Here is a 4,666-nt window from a genome sequence, read left to right as displayed (position 1 = left end):
CTCCAGAACTGTGAGAAATCCACTCCTGGTAAGCCATGCATGCGGTCCCTGGTATTTTGTTATGGCAGTCTGAACTAAGACATTTCCCTTTCGGCACATCTGCTCTATTCAGATATTATCATAGTTTTTGGTTAAATCAATATTCTGTGTTATTATAATCTTGTGGATACTATTTGCCTGTGATCCTTTAATTTATTATAATTTCTCCCTAATGCAATTTCTATTTAGTAGATCAGCCATAAAAAGAATGAAATCTTGCCATTTGCAATGACATGGATGGAGCTAGAGAGTATAATGCTAAGTCAAATAAGTCAGCCCGAGAAAGACAAACACCATAAAATTTCACTCATGTGGAATTTAAGAAACAAGACAAATGAGCAGAGTAAGGGGCGGGGGGAGCAAGCCAAGAAACAGACTCTTAACTATAGAGAACTGATGGTTATCAGAGGGGAGGCGGGTGGGAGGGTGCAAAAGCGGGGGGGGGGGGATTAAGGAGTGCACTTAACCGTTGTCATGAGCACCAAGTGTTGCTGGTGTTGTATGAAGTGTTGAATCACTACACTGAACATCTGAAACTAATATAACACTGTATACTGGAATGAATAATAAAAATATTTACTAGAGTTGATTGCCTCAGTGTTTGTTTGCTTAATTTTCTAGGCACCTGTCACTAATTCATTCCCAAATTCTTCCCCAGAAGTGTAATTCTCTTTTCAATATTTCGAATACATCACAAAAATATACAGAGTCCATCTCTCTGTCAGAGGTGCACCTCCCAAAGCCTTCCACCACCTTGCACCCATGTAGACTGGGTGTTCTCTAGACTTGCTGTCCTGCACCTTCCCATCTCCTGGATCTCTTGCTTTATTCCTTCCATTTGACGGAGCACATCTTCCAGTTTCTTCCTGATATGATGTTTGGGACATAAATATTTTGAGACTTCAACGTTTATCTTCACACTGGATTGCTGGATATCGAATTCCAGATTGGAAATCATTATTTTCAGAATCTTGAAGTTATTGTTCCATTCATCTCTGGCTTCCAACATTAGTGTTGAGATGTCTGAAACAGTTCTGAAATGGGATCCTTAAAAAAAATTTTTTTTAGTGCAGTTATACATGCAAATGAGTTGTATACTTATTGTGAGTATGGACACACAATGTTACATTAGTTTCTCGTGTACAACATAGTGATTCTATGTTATGTTATGCTCATCACAAGTGTAGCCACCATCTGTCACCACACAATGCAATCACTGTACCATATTTGAAATGGGATCCTTTTGGGGCACCTGGGTGGCTCAGTCGGTTAAGCCTCCGACTTCAGTCAGGTCATGATCTTATGTTCGGGGGTTCGTGCCCTGTGTAGGCTCTGGGCTGACAGTTCAGAGCCTGGAGCCTGCTTCCGATTCTATGTCTCCCTCTCTCTCTGCCCCTCCCCGCTCATGCTCTGTCTCTCTCTGTCTCAAAAATAAATAAAACATTAAAAAAAAAATGAAATGGGGTTCTTTTTACTGAACTTCCCTTGACATCCTTTGACTTTGCTGCTGGAAATTTTTAAGATCTTTTACTTTGTTCTCTAGTGATCTGATGGCAACAAAGTATGAAGACATACCTTATTTTTTTTTAATTTTTCAATGTTTTATTTATTTTTGATACAGAGAGAGACAGAGCATGAGAGGGGGAGGGGCAGAGAGAGAAGGAGACATAGAATGGGTAGCAGGCTCCAGGTTCTGAGTTGGCTGTCAGCACAGAGCCTGACGCAGGACTCGAACCCACAAACGTGAGATCTGACCTGAGCCGAAGTTGGAGGCTTAACCGACTGAGCCACCCAGGTGCCCCTGAAGACATACCTTAAAGTGGGTCTTTTTTCATCTAGTGTTCTGAGCCCTCAGTGAACTCTCTTGGTCTAAGAACAAATGACCTTCAGTTTGCAGAAATTTCCTTTAGACATTTGACAATTTCCTCTCTTACATTTTCAGACTTTTTGCACCTCCTGGCCTGATTCTTTAGCTCTGTCATTTATCTTCTATTTTATGTGTTATATTACCTGTTGTCTGCTTTTAAAAAATGTGTCTCAATATTATCCTCTAATCTTTTTGCTACATATTTAGTTTTGACTATCAAATTTCAAATTTCAAGAAATAGTTTTTGTTTTCTGGCTGTTCCTACTTTTACAGAATCCCATTTTTCCATAGATGCTGTATCTCCTCTTATTTTGTAAATACGTTAGTATTACGTGTTTTCAAGAGTCTTATTTTGCTCCCTATGTTTTCTAAGATCCTTTTTCCCCCTATCCTTTTTAAAAATCTCTATGCCTCACATGAAGCTTGAACTCATGACCCTGAGGTCAAGAGTCATGAGATCTACCGACTGAGCCTGCCAGGTGCCCTTTTTTTCCCTCCCAAATGCTAACTATTTTTGTTCTGTCTTGAAGGCTTTCTTCAACTGACGTGATTTTAAATTCTTAATTCATATTTTTAAAGAGTGACACAACAAAGAGCTGTTTGGAAACTGTGGGTGGCAGAGCGGTTAATGGATGGTCTTACTGTCGGGGGATCTGGCTGAGCTGTTTTATTGGGCCCTTAGGATCCTCCAGTAGTGTGGCCGCCATACTGTTCTAGAAGCAGAGCAGAAGAGTGACAAGGGACCCAGGAGTCAGAATGTGGCACTCAATCTCTCGTGTCTGGTATACCTCCCTTGCCCTCAGGTGTTTCTAGTGCCCCAAGCCCAGTGTCTGCCCACTGGTAAACCAGATTTCCGCTGCAGTGAGGAAGTGGCATTCTCCCTGCGATATAGCATGTAGAAGGGCATCTGGCTTTATAAACACCCCTTAAAAATTTACCTAAATCTTCTGTTTTTAGCTCAATTATATTTCTACCGTCAGAAGTACCTGCTGCCTCCAATTCTGGTACTTTTTTGAGACTGTTGCTCAAATTAACCTTCTTGTAGGTTGCTACATTCCGGCTTACTTTTCACCTTTCTCTGATCTGTCTGGTTAATTAACACTCCTCCATCTGTTTTCCATCTTGTATTTCTGTGATGCTGTGACCTCCTCCTCTTCTCCCATTAACTCTGTGCTTACAAGGAAATGCCTTTTTATTTTTAACCCATTTACCTTCATTTTTACTGCATTTTTATTACAAAGTGGTCATAATTGTATGTGTTCAATTCTCCATGTCTAATAAGTATTTCCTTGTCTTTAATTTGCTTTATTTCGCTATTGCACTTGAAACTCTAGACCACTCATTCTAGAAACTTTATCATCCTTTGGTTTCTGTGGCCAGATATTTTTTCCTTTTACCACATTATCTCACCTTCTTTCTTTGGTTATTTCTTCCTCCACTGCTTATCTCTTAACTGTTATTGCTTCCCATGTCTGTCTTCTTATGTTATTTTTTTTTCTTTCTTTGCTTATTTATTTTGAGAGAATGTGCATGTGAACAGGGGAGAGGCAGAGAGTGAGGATCCCAGCAAGCTCTTCACTGTCAGCAGAACCCAAAGAGGGGCTCAAAGTCACAAACCACAAGCTCATGACCTGAGCTGAGTCAAGGGTCAGATGCTCAACCAATTGAGCCACCCAGGCACCCCTGTCCTCTTGTGTTTTCATTCACACATTTGCTATAGCAATTTCATCCACTTGCATGGATTGAACCATTCCTTAATGCTGTTGACTCCCAAATCTGTCTGGGGCTCCAGACTCACATAAAGCTCAGAAACCAGAAGAGGACCCTGTCTCCCTGTATCCTACTCAGAAAGACAAACACTGGAGCCAAGTCCTCCTTTTAGAAAAGTAGGTAGGGATGAAGGAAGGCATTCAACTTTATAAAGGTAAGAGAAAGAGCCAAAGAAAAGCGTGCTAGTCATGATATTGGAGCTTTTGCTGCAGTAAAAAGGAATCTCTAGATCACACTGACTTAACACAAAAAAGTTTGTATCTCTGTCATGCAAAATGTGTTATGGACTGGGCAACTTCCCAGGGCAGCTGTTTTCCTACATTGGCTCACGACTCCCAGCTTCATCAGTTTCACAGAACTCCCATTTCAGTACACGTTGTGAATCTCACCATGTTAAGAGGAGAGGAGAGGGCTGCCTTGTTGAGCACAGGCAATTAAGTACCCGTATCCGGAGGTGAAATATGTCCGGTTTCCATTCTTTGGTCAAAGTAAGTCACACAGTTACCCCTAACTTCAAGGGCAAAGGAAAGAATAATCCCCTCTGGCCCTGAGAATTGGATACTGTTGAACAGTAGTAATTTATAGCATTGAAAACACTTGGTCATAAATATAGGAACATTCAAAATCTTTCTACTGACCTCCCTGCTGGGCTCACAGACAGAGTCATTTTTCAAAAATAGTTCTTGCAGCATCTGAATAGTTGAAGCCTCACTAAGAATTCAAGTTTAAAGTTTTCAAAGAGGCGTTTCATAGCCATATTGTTTATATTTGCTTTGACCAATATTCCTCCCCAACCTCAAACATGATGGGAAGCCTGGAAAGGAAAAAATCTTATAAAGTAGTGCCCTGAAAGAGTCAGGTAGGTGTGTGTGCATGACCAATATCCTTAATGAATACAGATGCAAAAATACTCAACAAGATACTAGCAAATCGAATTCAACAGCATATAAAAAGAATTATCCACCATGATCAAGTGGGATTCATTCCTGG

At 40.6% G+C, this 4,666-nt stretch overlaps 1 long non-coding RNA gene across 1 annotated transcript in view; it reads right to left on the bottom strand.

The window, feature by feature from the left end:
- Nucleotides 1–511: 511 nt before the first annotated feature.
- The window catches only part of LOC115279179, a 7,408-nt gene continuing 3,253 nt past the window's right edge, over nucleotides 512–4,666 (bottom strand). Inside the window, exon 2 of the long non-coding RNA XR_003903265.1 lies at nucleotides 512–1,086. This is a non-coding gene — a long non-coding RNA (uncharacterized LOC115279179). The remainder of the gene's footprint in view (nucleotides 1,087–4,666) is intronic.

The sequence above is a fragment of the Suricata suricatta genome, chromosome 15 (genome assembly GCF_006229205.1).
Source record: "Suricata suricatta isolate VVHF042 chromosome 15, meerkat_22Aug2017_6uvM2_HiC, whole genome shotgun sequence".
Lineage (NCBI taxonomy): Eukaryota > Metazoa > Chordata > Mammalia > Carnivora > Herpestidae > Suricata > Suricata suricatta.
The sequence above is the reverse complement of the archived record's forward strand: the minus strand, read 5'-3'. Positions and strand labels throughout refer to the sequence as shown.